This window comes from Chlorocebus sabaeus, chromosome 20 (assembly GCF_047675955.1).
Source record: "Chlorocebus sabaeus isolate Y175 chromosome 20, mChlSab1.0.hap1, whole genome shotgun sequence".
NCBI lineage: Eukaryota > Metazoa > Chordata > Mammalia > Primates > Cercopithecidae > Chlorocebus > Chlorocebus sabaeus.
In genome coordinates this window covers 114,682,087-114,699,385 of record NC_132923.1, presented here as the reverse complement: position 1 = coordinate 114,699,385, position 17,299 = coordinate 114,682,087, and positions in this window count along the sequence as shown.

The window sequence follows — 17,299 nt, the reverse complement described above, 5'->3', positions numbered from 1 at the left end:
CTGCAGGAAGAATAGGAGGGAGAAAGTGAGTCAGGTGTGATTGCTCCTTTTTATAGGAGACCGAGGCTCTGAGTGGTGAAGCAACTTGCCTGAGGTTCAGCAGCCACTGTCTGAATCAGGATTTGAACCAAGCCCTGTTGATTCCAAAGGGTATCCTCTTGACACCATTTCTCTTTAAATGGCGAGGTCTTTGCAGGTAAAGGGAAGGCACAAAGCCTCCCAGGTTGGTCCAGCCTGGTCCTCGGGAATTCAAAGGTCTGATGAATGAGACCATCCTTGACTTCCGGAGTCCTTCGGCCCCCGGGACTGTTGGCTTGATTGCAGATAAAAAAGACATGGAAACTTCTGTCCCAGTGTGACCTGGTTCCCTGTTGTCCTTCTAGTGCAGCAAAGCCAAGTTCTCACAGCCCCTGCGGCTCCCAACTGCTTCCAATGGATTCATTGTCTGCCTTGTTTTGTTTGTCCCAAGTTCAGGCCACCCTGTTTTTGCCTGGTGAGTGGCCTCTTTCAAAGGTGAGCTGGCCTTTCTCTGCCTTTGACAATTGGTCCATTCAAAGGCGGCATGCATCTCCACAAGCAGGCCAATGTTGTCACACAGGCAGATCTCCAACACAGCCACCAAGCGAGTGTGCAGGTAGGTGTCCATGTGCCTCAATGCCTGGTTGTGCACTCTGTGCAGGAGGCAGGGCAGGAGTGAGAAGGGAGAGCCTGAGAGCACAGGCGAGTGTAGAACATGCCTGGGGACAGTCAGGTTAATGGCAGCTCTACCAAGAAGTGCTCTGCCATCCAGTAAGTGTGAGGAATGATCAAAGCTGTCATAAATTATGTAGAATATTTATGTACAGTAATATATGTGTACAGTATAAATAAAATATATGTGTACAGTATAAATAAAATGTACAGTATATATGTGAGCATGATGAAGGCTCTGAGAAGTTTTGCTGTAAGAAAAATTGGGGGACTTTTGAGAATTTCCATTTCCTTCCTTCCTTTTTTCCTCTCTTCCTCCCTCCCTCCTTCCTCCCTCCCTCCCTCTCATCCTTCCTTCCTTTTTTCCTTCCTTCCTTCCCTTCCTTCCTTCCTTCCTGTCTCCCTCCCTCCCTCCTTCCCTTCCTTCCTCCTTCCTTTCCTTCTTTCCTTCCTTCCTTCTTCCTTCCCTCCTTTGTTCATTCCTTCCTTTCTTCCTCTCTCCCTCCCTCTTTTCCTCCCTCCCTCCTTCACTTCCTTCCTCCTTCCCTCCCTTCCTTTCTTCCTTCCTTCCCTCCTTCCTTCTTCTTTCCCTCCTTCCCTCCCTCACTCCTTCCCTTCCTTCCTCCTTCCCTCCCTTCCATCCTTCTTTCCTTACTTCTTGCCTCCCTTCCTTTCTTCTTCCCTCCCTTCCTTCCTTCCTCCCTCCCTCCCTCCCTTCTTTCTTCCTTTCCTTTCCTATCCTTTCCTTTCCTTTCTTCCTTACCCTCTCCCTTCTTTCCTCAACAAATGCTCCAGGAGTTCCTGATATCCACCAGGAACTGTCCCAGGTGTTAGGGATGCAGCCATGAACAGAGTAGGTCACGGCTTCCTGTCCCCATGGGGCTGACATTCCAGTGGAAAGAGACAGACAAACATAGAAAGTAAAGCATGCAGGGGTATCTGATCTTTTGACTTTCCTGGGCCACATTGGAAGGAGAAGAATTGTCTTGGTCGCACATAAAATACACTAATGATAGTTGATGAGCTTTAAAAATTGCAAAAAAACACATTTTAACATTTTAAGGAAGTTTATACATTTGTGTTGGGCTGCATTCAAAGCTGTCCTGGGCTGAATGTGGCCCATGTGCTGTGGCTTGGACAAGCTTGGCATAGAGTGTGTCAGATGACGGCAATGCTGTGGAGGAGAATGAAGCAGGTGAGGAGGATAGAGGACACTAGAGTGGGGGGTGCTTTGCAGTTGTATGGAGGTGACAGCATTGTAATTGAAAAGATGATGTTTGATCCGAGACCTACAGGAGGTTGGGAAGCCCAGTCTGCAGACACCCACTTGGGAGAAGAGCATTCCAGGCAGAGGAGACCACAAGTGCAAAGGCTCTGAGGTCCGAGCAAGCCTAATGGGATTTAGGAGCAGCAGGGAAGCCAGCATGGCCCCCAAACCCATTTCCCTCCCACAGGACAAGTTTTAAGCATCTACCAAAAGGGTCTGGGACTCTTTAGTCAAAAAGACCTAGGTTTATCCCAGCTTTGCCTCTTTTCCTTGCCTATGCAAATTGAGGCAAGTGATGACACCTCTCAGAGCCTCAGTTTCCTTATCTGTAAAACAGGGATAACAACATGCACCCACTTCATAGAGGCCTGGTGAGGTGCAAATGAAGTAATGCGCGCTGTGCCTCCACTCTGCCTGGCCCATGTAAGCTCCAGAAATGGCAGTTCCGGTTGTCATCATCAATATTATTACAAGCTGGGCATGGTGGCTCATGCCTGTAATCCCAGCACTTTGGGAGGCCAAAGCAGGAGGATCGCTTGAACCCAGGAGTTCAAGACCAGCCTGGGCAACATAGCGAGATCCTATCCCTACAACAAATAAAGAAATTGGCCGGGTGTGGTGGTGTGCAACTGTAGTCCTAGGTACTCAGGAGGCTGAGGCAGGAGGATTGTTTGAGCCCAGGCGTTTGAGGCTGCAGTGAGCTATGATCTTGCCACTGTACTCTAGCCTGGGTGACAGAAAAAGACCTTGTCTCAAAAAAACACAAAACACAAAAAACGAAAAACAAAAACAAAGAAAATAGAATTCTAGGCCAGCTGCAATGAGTCATGCCTGTACCAGCACTCTGGGAGGCTGAGGTGGGAGGATCGCTTGAGCTCAGGAATTCAAGGCTGCAGTAAGCTATGATTGCACCACTGCACTCCAGTCTTCGTGACAGAGCGAGACCTTGTCTCTGAAAAAAACAAAAATGATTACAGCCATATGAGGTTGTCTCAGCCCCAGCAGACCCACTACCTTCCCAGGAGACTCTAGACTGAAAACATGCTGGCTGTGGCAGCACCCTCTGCCGAATCCCCAGCCCTGAGGCAGCAAAGAACAGAGGGAGGTTCTGAAATGCGCAGGGCCCCAGAGGGAGGGGTACTCCTCATAGTGAACCTGCTGTCAGCTCTCCTGACAGCAAATAACCCCTTGATGACAAGGAGAAATGGATTAGAGAGAATCACAGGAGAAATCCAAGATGCAGGGCCAAACCAAGACGCCCACCAAGGTCAAAGCTAAATGAAATGTGAACTTGCAGAGCGTCTTCTGAAATCCTGCTGGGCTTCCCGGCACCTGCTCTGGGCACTGAGGGTAGGCCTTCTAAGACAGCAGGTCCACTAGGAGTTTAAGTATTCTTTCTCACAGCTCCTGCCCAGCATGCCAAAATTGCTCCTTCCCTGCCAGTTAATGTTCACTGAGGCTCAGGAACGGCCTCCTTACTGCTGAGATTTTAAGATGTATTAAATCTTAAAAAGTATTTATGAGCGCCAACTATGCACAGCCACTATTCTAGGCATTAGGGTACAGGATACACGATCTCTCTTCTGTGGAGCTTTCAAACCAGTAGTTCTCAAAGTGCGGTCCCTGGACCAGCAGCATCAGCATCACCTGGGACTCGTAGAAATGCAAATTCATGGTCCCACCCCAGACCCGCTGAATCAGAAACTCTAGGGTGGAGCCCAGCAGCCTGGGCTTTAACAAGTCTTCCAGGTGATCCTGATGCATGCAAAAGTATGAGAACCAGGCTGAACACCGTGGCTTATGTCTGTAAGCCCAGCACTTTGGGAGTGGATCACTTGAGGCCAGGAGTTCGAGACCAGCCTGGCCAACATGACAAAACCCCTGTCTCTACTAAAAATGCAAACATTATGGCATGGTGGCTCATGCCTGTAATCCCAGCACTTTAGGAGGCTGAGACAGGTTAATCTCATGAAGTCAGGAGTTTGAGACCAACCTGGCCAACATAGTGAAACCCCATCTCTACAAAAATTAGCCAGGTGTGATGGTGTGCACCTCTCATATCAGCTAGTCAGAAAGCAGAGGCACAAGAATTGCTTGAACCTGGGAGGTGGAGGTTGCAGTGAGCCGAGATCTTGCCACTGAAATCAGGCCTGCATGACAGAGCGAGACTCTGTCTCAAAAACAAAACAAAACGAAACAAAAAAACAAATAAACAAAAAAACAGTATTAGAACCAATGGTCTAAAATAGTGGTTCTCAACCAGGCCAAATTTTGCAGGGCATGAACATGCACATCCCAGGCTTGCACATGTGGCAATGTCCAGAGATACGTTTGGTTATCATGATATGGCAGAGGATGCTACTGACATCCAGTGAGTAGAGACAAGAGATGTTGCTAATCATTCTACAATCATAGAATGCACTTCACTCTCCCACAACAAAGAATTATCCAGTCCAGAATGTCAATAGTCTGAGGTTGAGAAACCTGGCCTAAGAGGGACACAGGGAGCTAGATAATGAATAATTACATAAATAAATGCATAAGATAATGCATTGTCAGGTGGTAGTAAGTGCTCTGAAGTAAATAACTCAGATCACAAGAGAATAGCTAGTGGTGGTGGTAAGACTGGGTGGCCAGAGAGGGCCTCTCTGAAGAGGTGACTTTTGAGCTGAGACCTGGTGATATGGTTGGGCTATGTCCCCACCCAAATCTCATCTTGAATTGTAGTTCCCTTAATCCCCACATGTCATGGGAGGGACCCAGTGGGAAGTAATTGAACCATGGGAGCAGTTACCTCCATGTTGTTCTTGTGATAAAGAGTGAGTTCTCGGCCGGGCGCGGTGGCTCAAGCCTGTAATCCCAGCACTTTGGGAGGCCGAGACGGGCAGATCACGAGGTCAGAAGATCGAGACCATCCTGGCTTACACGGTGAAACCCCGTCTCTACTAAAACTACAAAAAAACTAGCCGGGCGAGGTGGCGGGCGCCTGTAGTCCCAGCTACTCGGGAGGCTGAGGCAGGAGAATGGCATGAATCCGGGAGGCGGAGCTTGCAGTGAGCTGAGATCCGGCCACTGCACTCCAGCCTGGGCGACAGAGCGAGACTCCGTCTCAAAAAAAAAAAAAAAAAAAAGAGTGAGTTCTCATGAGATCTGGTGGTTTTATAAGGGGCTTTTCCCCACCTTTGCTCAATTTCTCCATGCTGCCGCCATGTGAAGAAGGACGTTTGCTTCCCTTCTATCATGATTGTAACTTTCCTGAGTCCTCCCCAGTCATGCTGAACCGTAAGTCAATTAAACCTCTTTCCTTTATAAACTACTCAGTCTCAGGTATGTCCTTATAGCAGCATGATAACAGACTAATACACCTGGATTACAAGAGGGACCTTGCCAAGGAAAACTTTGGAGGAAGATGACCCTAGGCAAAGGGAACAGCAAGACAAAGGCCTAAAGTGGGCAGGGGCTGGATGTGTTGCTGATTCAGGGAAAAGGCTGGATTATGACCCCAACTATTGTAGGAAAACTTTCCTTCCTTCCTTCCTTCCTTCCTTCCTTCCTTCCTTCCTTCCTTCCTTCCTTCCTTCCTTCCTTCCTTCATTTCTTCTTTTCTTCTTCCTTCCTTTTCTTCCTTCCTCCCTTCAGCAAATATTTATTACGTACTCACTATATGTCAGGCACTGTACTAGACTAGTGCCCTGAAAAACACCTGGATGAGCTGGACCAAATCACTGGTGAACAGAGAGTAAACTGAATAGAGTTCCTGAAACTAGGATGGAGGTGGGGTATGGTGGTTCATACCTGTAATACCAGCAACTCAGGAGGGTAAAGCAGGAGAATTGCTTAAGGCTAGCAGGTTGAGACCAGCCTGGGAAACACAGCGATACCCTATCTCTACAAGAATTGTTAAAATTGGCCCAGTGTGGTAATGCTCACCTGTGGTCCCAGCTAGTAGGGAGGCTGATGTGGGAGAATCGCTTGAGCTCAGGAATTTGAGGCTGTAGTGAGCTGTAATTATGCCACTGTGCTACAGCCTGGGTATGACCCTGTCGAATAAAGGAAGCAAGAGAAAGGAATGGAATGGAATGGAATGGAATGGAATGGAATGGAATGGAATGGAATGGAAGAAGGGAGGGATGGAAAGAAAGAAACTAGGATGGAGAAGTGAATAAAATGTCTGGGAGGATAATGCAGTAACTGGCCTCCAAATATGGACTATCCTTCCCAGTGTCCACACCTAGTATAGTCCTCTCCCCTTGAATCTGGATTGGCTTGTGACCTCTTTTTGACCAAAAAATGCTGTAGAGGTGATGCTGTATAAAACCTGAGACTAGGTCAGAAAAGGCCTTGCAGCTTTCACCTGAATCTTTTAGAATATTCACTCTTGGGGTGCCCTGTCTTGGAACCCAACTGCCATACTATGAGCAGCCCATGCCATATGGGCAGGGCACATATGGTTCCCGGCCTTCTGCCAGCATCAATCACTGGCCATGTGAACATGCCATCTTGGATATTCCAGCCCCGTTGAGTTCCCCACAGATGACTGCAGCCCCTAGAGGGTGCTATGTGGAACAGAAGAACCACCAGCTGAGCCCAGTCAATTGCAGACTCACAAGAGATCATATAACTGTTATTATTTTAACCAACTCAGTTTTGGGAGGATAATGCAGGATGAAGCAATAGAGAGGTGAGACAGATAGGATTCTGACACTTGTGGGTTCCACCCTGAGGAAATCCCATGCATGGAAATTCAAGCATACCTGGCCATCGTGTGAGCAAAGCTAGGGGTGAAGAGAGCAGCAGGAAAAGCAGGTGGGAGATCAGATACTTGGGATCTGGTCCTGATTCTCCCACCAAGTTGCTGTGTGGCCTTCAGCCTAAACCTTTCAGAACATCCTCTTGACACTTAGGGGCTTGGGTCCCATGGTCTCAGCACTGGCCCAGCTCTGACATCTTTAGCCAGCTGGATTCTTCACTGATCATCAATCAACCGGCAGATTCCTACCTCCAAGCATTTGCTCATGCTGAGCCACCTTCCTAGGGGGTCCCTATGCATCCTCCCTGCTGGTGCCAGCCAAATGCCCACTTCCTAGTAATATTTACAGAGCATAGGGTTTCTGGATCCAGACCATTTGGGTTCAAATTCCAGCTGTATTAACTCCTGTGTATGACGTTGATGAGTCTCTTAACCTCTGTGCCTTAGTTTTCCTTAGTAAAATAATAGTACCTCTCTCATGGGGGTAGTTGGGCAGACTTAATGTGATAATTCATGTAAAGCATTTAGCCCTGGACCTTACCCAAGTCAGCTACTGCCATGATTTCCTGCTCATTGCCTGTGTCACACATTTGCACTCCACTGAGTATATTTCATTTGAGTCTTGTCTCTTACCCCTACATATCATCTCTCTCCTGATAAGCTGCAGGCTTCTGGAAGGCCTGACTCAGGCTAAAACTCAGACCACAAGACTGAACACCAAACAGGAGAGCAGACACTGCAGGGGGAAGCAGGTGTCTACAGTCCTTTAACTAGCAGTGGGATCTGGGCACCATTCAGGGCTCTTCTGAGCTTCTGCTTCCTTATCTATAAAATGGAGGTGACTTCCCCGACCCTGCCTCCTCCTGGGGTTGAGATGAAAACTAACCGAGATCCTGGGCACAGAAGTGCTGTGTGAACTGCCCCATGCTGGAACACGCAAGCGGCCCAGTGGCCCAGGGTCAGGATCATAGTCCTAGAAGGCAAAGGATCTGGTTCTTGCTCTGGCTGTGGGCACATTGCGCCCCCTCTCTGGCCCTCAGTATCCCCAGTGGTAAAGCAAGGTGAGGTCACTAAACCTGCAGACATGTTAGTTGAGCCTACATAGTGTCCTTCTGTAATTCAAATTTGTTTTTATTTTTATTTATTTATTTATTTAGACAAGTTCTTGCTCTGTTGCCCAGGCTGCAGAGCAGTGGCAAAAATGTGGCTCTCTGCAGCCTCAACCTCCTGTGCTCAAGCAATCCTCCTGCCTCAGCCTCTGAAGTAGCTGGGACTACAGGTGCTGGCCACCAAGCCCAGCTAATTTTTGTACTTTTTGTAGAGATAGGGTCTCACCATGTTGCCCAAGCTGGTCTCAAATTCCTGGGCTCAAGTGATCCTCCCACCTTGGCCTCCCAAAGTGCTGGGATTATAGGTGTTAGCCACCACGCGTAGCCCAAATGTTTCTATTTTTTATTTTTTGAGATGGAGTTTTCACTCTTGTCACCCAGGCTAGAGTGCAATGGTGTGATCTTGGCTCACTGCAACCTCCACCTCTGGGTTCAAGTGATTCTCCTGCCTCAGCCTCCTGAGTAGCTGGGATTACAAGCGTGCGCCACCACACCTGGCTAATTTTTGCATTTTTAGTAGAGACAGGGTTTCAACACGTTGGCCAGGGTGGTCTCGAACTCCTGACCTCAGGTGATCTGCCCGCCTCAGCCTCCCAAAGTGCTGGGATTACAAGCATGAGCCACCGTGCTTGGCCCCCAAATCTGTTTTTAAAGACTGGAGGCATTCACCTGAAATTTCTAGGCTCTCTTGGAAAAATCAGGAGATATGGCAGTCCAGGTCCCATGGCTCCACATGGCAGATGCTGAGTGGTGGCCGTCCCCTTTCAAGAGGGGGCTGTGCTCTCCCATTCCCAGCGATGCTTCATTCATACCAGGCTTCATGCCCCTCCCGCTGTACTCATGAATGTCGCCTGCCTGGCCCGGAGGGCCATGAGTTTGAAAGACCCGAGCAAACTGGCCTCTGGGGTTGCTTGTTGCACTAACATCCTAAGAATCTCTGCCCGCAATGATTATGACAGTCATGATTCCTGGTATCCGACTTAGCCCAGCACAGTTCTGGGAACACAGTGGATGCTCTGCAAACATTTGGTTCCCACCCCTCCCCAGCTGCCTAGTGACCTCGGTTACCCTACAACCAGGAAGCTTGAGATGAGCCCTGGAGGGTGTGCCCTGCCAAAGCCTTGCTCCCTGCAGGCCTGTCCCCATGCAGCCTGCCCCCACACAAGCTGCATCCGTGGGGCTGGTGCAATGGAAATCAGGACCTTGTTCCGGGGGGTGAGTCTCAGGAAACCTCCAACACTGTGGAAGTTTCTTTCTGATCACTTCCAAATTGGCAGCCCTGCCCTCTCCCCACTCTCTTACTCCAAACAGAACCAAACTTCACTTGTGGGCAGGAATTTGCCTTCATCAGAGCAGAGATGGACAGCGTAGACTCTAGCATCGCATAGAACCAGGGTTGAAGCCGAGCTCCGTCACTTGGCAGCTGTGACAACAGCTGAAAGTCCTTCACTTCTCTGACTCACAGATTCCTCGAGTGTAAAATGGGAATAACTCTCCCACCCTGCCCACTTCGGGCCACTGGCAAGATTAAGGGGAACCTGTCTGTGGAGCATTTAGCTAGGCACTCAGTGAATGCCCAGGAAGCGGTAGCTGTCGGTATCTTTGTCCCAGCCACAGAGGGACGTCACGGCTTGCTTGGCATTTCCAAACCAGAAGAGGCCGTTTCCCCTAACTCCGTCATGAAACCGAGAGGAAATCGCAGAGATAGAGTAGATGTGTCTGGAGTCAAATTGGAACTGGGTGGGACCCCTGACTCCTGTGTAGAAGGCACCCCTAAATTCTGCCAGCATTTAGGGGCAAATGAAAGGGTAATGAAAGAGTTTTATCTTCTTAGTGCTAGCACGCTGATATGGTCTGAATGTTGCTCGCCTCCAAATCTCATGTTGAAATTCGATTCTCAGTGTTGGAGGTGGGGCCTGCTGGAAGGTGATTGGATCACGGGGGCGGATCCCTCATGAATGGTTTAGCGCCATCCCCTAGACGACAAGGGAGTTCTCATTCTGAGTTCACAAGAGATCTGGTTGTTTGAAAGTGCAGCATGTCCCCCGTCACTCTGTTGCTCATGCTCCAGCCATATGATACACCTGCTCAGCCTTCACCTTCCACCATGACTGGAAGCTTCCTGAGGCCCTTACCAAAGGCAGATGCTGGCACCATGCTTCCTGTACAGCCTGCAGTACCAGGAGCCAATTAGACCTCTTTTCTTTATAAATCACCCAGTCTCAGGTATTGTATAGCAATGCAAGAATGGCCTAATACACATGCCAAGTTTCCTTGAGGAACTAACCCTCCTCCATGCTCAGTATGTGTGATTCACTGGGGTTGACACCATCACCCCAGAACCAGGCCTGCCAATCAGATCCCTGATTCCTCTAACCACAGTGATTGGTTCACAGATGAGCATGTGACTCAGGCTAGGCCAATGAGAGGCCTCTCTGGGATTTTTGCTGGAGCTCCTGGGAAAGAGGCCTCTTCCTTGAGTAGAGGTGGCTAAGCTGATAGGACACCGGCCTGCAGCTGCTGGTGGGCAACTTTACAAGCAAAGGAAAAAGCAAAAAACTAGCCTGTGAGTGATGCCAACACAGAAGAAAGCAGAGCCAAAGGCTGTAGGGAGAGTTTCTTGACAATAACATCTGAGTGCCTAGATCCAGCCCTGACTGAAGCTGTCCTCTCCTTTGGACATGTCAGATAAAAGTATTCATAAATTTCTTTTTCTGCTTGAATCAATTTGAGTTGTGTTTCTGCCACTTGTAATAAAAGACTCTGATGAATACAGTCCAGAAATACAGACTGCTGCAAACAGACTGGGTGATTAAACAAATGAATTAATAAGTGGATAAGTACATGAGTTAATAAAGGAGAAAGAAAACAGCGAGTGAGTGAATGACTGATTTAGGGAGTGAGTGAGTGAAAGATGTATGCTAGGAAATGATCCACTCTTGTCCTCTAGGCCTCAGGTACCAAAGCCTTCTGTTCCAGAAAGACCTCCTCTATGGCTCCAGGTTTCAAGAGGACCCTGAGTAGCCTGTGGTATTGTGTTAGGGAGGATTTTGCAGTGTGTCTCAGAGGGCATACAGATATTTTGGGCAAGTCACTTAACCATTGGAGAGCCTAAGTTTCCTCGTCTATGAAGTGGGGATAAGAAGTCTTCTCTTCCAGGGCTATCATGATGGTTAAATGAAGTAATGCACATAAAGCACTTAGCACAGGGCCTGGTGCTTGAAAGCCATTTTGCAAGTGATAGCACGATTATCTTTCCTGTTATTAGGCTTTCAGGCCCAGTTCATTTCTGCCTCCTCCAGGGAGTTTTCCCTGACCATTTGCGTCCCCATCATCTGCCTTCTTTTGTAGCAGAATCGACAAGCTGGCCAAGAACTTGGACACTGTCTCCTCTAGGAGTCTTGCTCAAACTTTGGGACATTGGAAACCCCAAGGGGAATGTGTTACAAATGCAGACTCCTAGACCCACCTCCTGAGGACCTTTGCCAGAGGCCTGCTGTGAGGCCCAGGAACCTGCATTTTCACCAAGTCCCACACCCTGAGATGATTCTGAAGCAAGACCGTACCTGGAGAACACTCATATATGCATCATCGCATTTTACAGATGGGGAAACTGAGGTTCAGAGGGGAACACAGATTGGCCCAAAGTCACGTAGTGATTCACTGGCAGAGTTGGGCTTGCACCAGAATTTGTGCCTTGCGGACCTGGGCTGGTTCCGCCCTGCTGTGGAGGGTCTCCCTCTCTGCAGACTGAAGCTTTCCTACAGCCCCCTCAGCATGCTTTTCACCACTGGGTGCTCCAATCCTGGCCTGCCTCTTGCTTCCAGAACATACGTCCACCAGGGCCCTGAACCTAGTTGGTGCTCAACAAATATCTTCCAGGTGATGGCCATGACTCAGGCAGGCCCAACATATTTAGCAGATTTTTTAACAGACGGGTGGGAATGGCATGAATGACCTGGCCATGGGAATGATGGAATCTCCAAAATGGCACTAGGAAAAAACCATCATGCCTTGATGGATCCCAAAACGTGTATAGTTTTCCTTGGTTTTTCTTTTCTCTCTTGATGAGAGAGTTACGACGTTGACGGAGATACTGAATAAACCTGCTAGAATGTAAACTCCATCAAGCAGGAGTTGCCTGAACTTTACCCTTCCCCTGCCTGGCATACTGTAGGTGCTCAATAAGTGTTGCTGAGATGAAGGATATGAGCTGTGGACTCTGCTTCCCACTCTAAGTATTTTGTTCGCACTGTAGGTGGTCTGATAGTAACAAAAGTGTTATGTTCCCTGGAGGTGTCCCTGCTCCCCTCCCACAATCCCTCCCAACCCCTCTGGAGAAGGCAGAGATGGAGAATCACGAGATGGTCCCGGTTCGCATTCTTGGGCCATCTTCTGCAGCTCCATGTATCTATGGGATGGAGTGTGGGTGAGAAGAAGGTTTATGTGAAATCGCCTCTGCACCGCCAGGCCTGCCATCCCCTCTGGCTGCCCGGCCTTCCTCCATTAGCACTTTGGCGCTGCAGCCCTTGGCTAAGCCCAGACTGGATTTGATTGATTCTTTATGGGCTGCAGATTTGATACCCACGCAGAGCACATGTGGAGGATATGCCAGGGAGGAGGCGGGAGAGAGAGTCGAGGCCAGGGGGAACCTCGGGGGTCAGACCCTAACCTTTGCAAGACATGGGGCTTTCCCAGACCTGGCCCAGACCAGGACGCCCCTCCCTGCTGCACCCTCATGCGAATGACTCTGGTTTCTAGAATGACCCTGAAGTTCATTTTCCAGCAATGTCTGATCAAATAGGGATGTCCAAGGGCAGTCTCTTCAGATGGGACAAGCCCGGGCTAAACGTCCTCCCCAAAAAATGCAATGTGAGCATTGTTCATCTGTTATTGATTGGGAGACTGTGAGCTTTGCATCCAAAATCTCCAATAAAACTGGCTTGGAAGAGAATTTCCTGAATCCCTGGGTAAGTGGATAAAGATGTTCCGGGAGTCTGGGGTGGTGCCGGTGGGGAAGCTCACACACCACGCACAGTTGGTTTTTCCCTTTGTTACTTAATGAAGAACAGAAAACAATCAGCCTCATCTCTCTGCATCCAGAGCCGGCTCCCTTCTTCCTTTGAGTTAATTTCCGGTTGGAGGCTGGCGCCTGCTTAGCCGGAGGGCCCCTGGGAATCTGCTCCCCTTCTCTTTTGGGTTGGGGACTGGAGACGGCTCATTCTTCTGGGCATCCCGTGGTAGGGGTCTTGCATCTGTGTGTGGGTAGGGGGTTTTGAGGGAGCACAGTAGAGCATTTGGGAGCTGGTTCAGTTGCTGGAGCAGCCTAGATTACAGAGAGATGGAGCCATCTGTGAGGTCCTGTCTCAGCCGTGACCAGCCGTATGACCTTGGGCAAGGGACTTCACTTTCTGGAGCCTCAGTTTCCTCATCTGTGAAATGGGTGTCATTTCAGCCCCTGCCTCAAGGGGTTATGATAAGGAATCGAGGAGGCTATGTATGTAAGGCACTTGCATGGTGCTGGTGCAGAGCAAGCACTCAATACATGTGTGTTGTTAGTCCTATTCGCTCCTGACATCAGCAGCTGGGACTCCGCTGACTTCATGGTGAGCCCCAGAGACAAGAGAGATGGGATCACCCTTTCCTTGGACTGTTCCTCCCCTTCCTCCACCCCCACCACAGCCCCCTGGGTCATGGCCGGAAGGATGAGGACAGGCTATCTGAGTCAGAGTGTGTGTCATCTGGGAGTGGGGGGTGGGGTGGCCCTTCCATGGGAGAAGAGCCTGAGGCAGGCCAGGAGCTAGAGACCTCAGCCCAAGCCAGGGTGTGGCTGGAGAGGTCAACTTTTGGCCTCACGACTCCACTGTGTGGAGAAAAGAGGCTTGGGCAGCCTCCCGCCTCCATCATTGCTGATCTGGGCTTCCTTAGCCCTCAGAGCAGGTGAAGAAGGTGCCCCCTACAGGTGGTCTCTGCCCCTGAGCACCTCTGGGGCTTTGAGCTCCGAACGCCTCATCCCCCAGGTGAGGAGGCTGATTTTTGCCTTATGAACATCAAAGGTTGTTAGACAGCTCCAATCATGGCAGGGCACAGAGAACTAGACTGAGATCCGAGCCACCGTACAAGTCTCAGCCTATCCCAGAACTGTGTACATACTGAACAGGTCCAAATCAACATGGCTAAGCCTCAGAGGACTGGACTGGGAGTCCAACCACCACCCAAATAAGTCTGAATCTAGCAGGTTGTTTGGCTGCTCTAGGAAAAAGCTCAATGTTCTCTAGGAGACAATAATGATCCTCCCGACACAACGTAACAGTCATGATGGCTAAGTGCAGTGGCTCATGCCTATACGCCCAGCAGTTTGGGAGGCCGAGGTGGAAGAATTGCTTGAGGCCAGGAGTTCAAGACCAGCCTGGGCAACATGGGGAGATCCTGTCTGAAAATAAAAAAAGAAAAAACAAACAAGAACAGTCACAATGTCCAAGGAACAATTCAAAATTATTCAAGACACAAAGAACTGACCAGGTGTGTTGGCTCACGCCTGTAATCCCAGCACTTTGGGAGGCTGAGGTGGCTGGATCACCTGAGGTCAGGAGTTCGAGACCAGCCTGACCAACATGGTGACACCCCGTCTCCACTAAAAATACAAAAATTAGCTGGCCTTGGTGGCGGGCACCTGTAATCCCAACTACTTGGGAGGCTGAGGCAGGAGAATCGCTTGAACCCTGGAGGCAGAGGTTGCAGTGAGCCTAAATCACACCATTGCACTCCAGCCTGGGAGACAAGGGCAAGACGCCATCTTAAAAAGAAAGACACAAAGAACCATGAAAATATGAAGGCCTCCATCTGATAAAAGTTATCTATGAAAAATCTAGAACTAAGAGCATACTTAATGGTGATAGATTGAAGGCTTTCCCCTAGGAGCTGTATCCTGCACTAAACATAAAATGAACTCAAATAGATCATATACCTAAGTATAAAACATATACCTAAGTATAAAACATAAAAATATAAAAATAAAAAACATAAAAATATAAAAGTTCTAGAAGAAAGTATAGGAGGAAATCTTTGTGATCTTGGGTTAGGAAAAACTTTATTGGATTCAGCACCAAAAGCCCTATCCATAAAATAAAATTTAAAAAAATGGATATGATGGACTTTGTCAAAATTAAAAACTTTTACCCTTTGAAAGACTCTGTTAAGAAAATTAAAAGATAAGCCACAGTCTGAGAGAAACTATTAGCAAATCACATATCTGTTAAGAGATGTGTATCTGGGATATATAAAGAACCCTCAAAAATAAGAAAACAAATAACTTAACAAAAAATGGGCAAAAGATTTGAACAGATGTTTCCCCAGAGAAAATATTTGGATGGCAAGTAAGCATGTGAAAAATGTTCAAAATAATCATTAGAGAACAATTACAGTCATGCTTCACTTAATGAAGATATGTTCTGAGAAGTGTGTCATTAGGTAATTTTGTCGTTGTTTGAATATCAGAGTATTCTTACACAAACCTAGATGGTAGAGCCTGCCACACACCTAGTCTATGTGGCAGAGCCTATTGTTCCTAGGCTACAAACCTGTACAGCATGTTTCTGTACTGAATACTGTAGGCAACTGTAACACAGTGGTTAAGTATTTGTATATCTAACCATTGAAAGGTGCAGTATTATAATATATATGGTATGATAAAATACGGTATTATAATCGTATGAGACCACTCTCGTATATATGGTTCTTTGTTTAACAAAAATGTCATTATGCAGCCCATGACTGTGAAACTACAATGAGATACCATTCACACCTATTACACACCTATAAGAATGGTTACAATTTAAAAGACCAACCATACCAAATATTATTGAAATGGAACACTCACACTGTTGGTGCGAGTGTAAAATGGTATAACCACTTAGTAGTTTGTTTCTTAACTAGTTAATTATATACCTACCATGCGACCCAACTATTTCATTCCTAGGTACTTACCCTAAAGAAAAGGAAATATGTGTGTTCACACAAGCTCAAATGCAAATGTTCATAGCAACTTCATTTGTAATAGCAAAAAACAACAACCCAAATGTTCATCAACGGATGAATGAATTATTAATAACAAGTTGTGGTATATCCATACAAGGGACTACTATTCAGCAGTTAAAAAGAATAAACTATTGAGACACATGATATCGTAGACAAATCTTGAAATAATTTTGTTGAATGAAAGAACCCAGACAAAAATACATGCTCTGCGACTGTAGTCATATAGAATTCCTGTATTGTGACAGAACGCAGATCCATGGATTTGAGAGTGATGGAATTATTTGTTGTCCCAATTATAGTGATGGCCCCATAATTGGTATACACAGGTCAAAACTGATCGAATTGAACACTTTAAATATGTGCAGATTGTTGGCCTTCAAATATACCTCAATAAAGTCTGAGCGAAAAGGGAGAGTGTCCTTCCCATACTGATATTAAATGTCCATTCACACATCACTCTAAGTCATCCTCTGCATTTCCAAGCATTCGAAGCATTTCCTTAAGCACTGTAATGTGTCCAGCCTTCCTGCAGCCTGGTGAGCTAGAGGAGGCAGACATAAAGCAGTAACCATATGTTGCTGTGAACTTAATTTGACTATTCGAGACACAAAGCCCAAGAGTTACGGGAGTACTGGGAAAGAGTAATTCTGTCCTAACCCAGATTCCTTCTCTAAAACCAAGCCTGAGACAGAGGGCTCTTGTGCTATTACTTGAAGGGGAGGAGCTGTAGAAGGTTGTGTGATCAAGCCAGCTGCAGACAAGAGTCACGATGATCAGATCTGTGAACTGCGCCCTGGGACGTCCCTCGTGGGCCAATGGTGGAGGGAAAAGGAGACCATCTATGCACTGGCTCCCATCTCTCATTGGTCAGAGGTTTGCACACAGAGCGACGGCTCTCCTACACGACTAGGCTGTGCACACGTGGGCGTGGGCCACACAGGCATCCCGAGGCACAGTTAAGGGAAGTGCCAGGGTGAGCAGGAAGTTCCGCCTGTGAAAAGCCTGTTGGGCCCAAGAAAAGCTGGAACAGGACACTGCCTTAGGACTGACGACAGGGAGGACAAGAGGATCTGACTCGGTGAGTAGGAGACATCTGGTAGACTCTGGCAGGGGTTGCTGGGAAAGCACCAGAAGGAAGAGAGATGCTGCAGCCAGGCACTGAGGAATGAGTAGGATTCCACAAGTACGAGAGTCTGCGTGGAAGGGAGCGGAGGTGGCAGTCTCAGCTGAGGGAACAGCAAGAACAAAGATTTTGAGGCAAAATCACGGCGTATCTGTTCAGTCGCCCTGTGTGCGCCTCTGGCTTCTGTTACCATTTCTACTGAGTCTCCATGATTGGCTCCTGCGATTGGCTCAGGAGCTGGCACATGACCCATGCTGGGCCAATCAGAGCCAGGGAGCATCATCCCTGGACTTTGCAGGGACAACCTGGCTCTTTCCATGAGG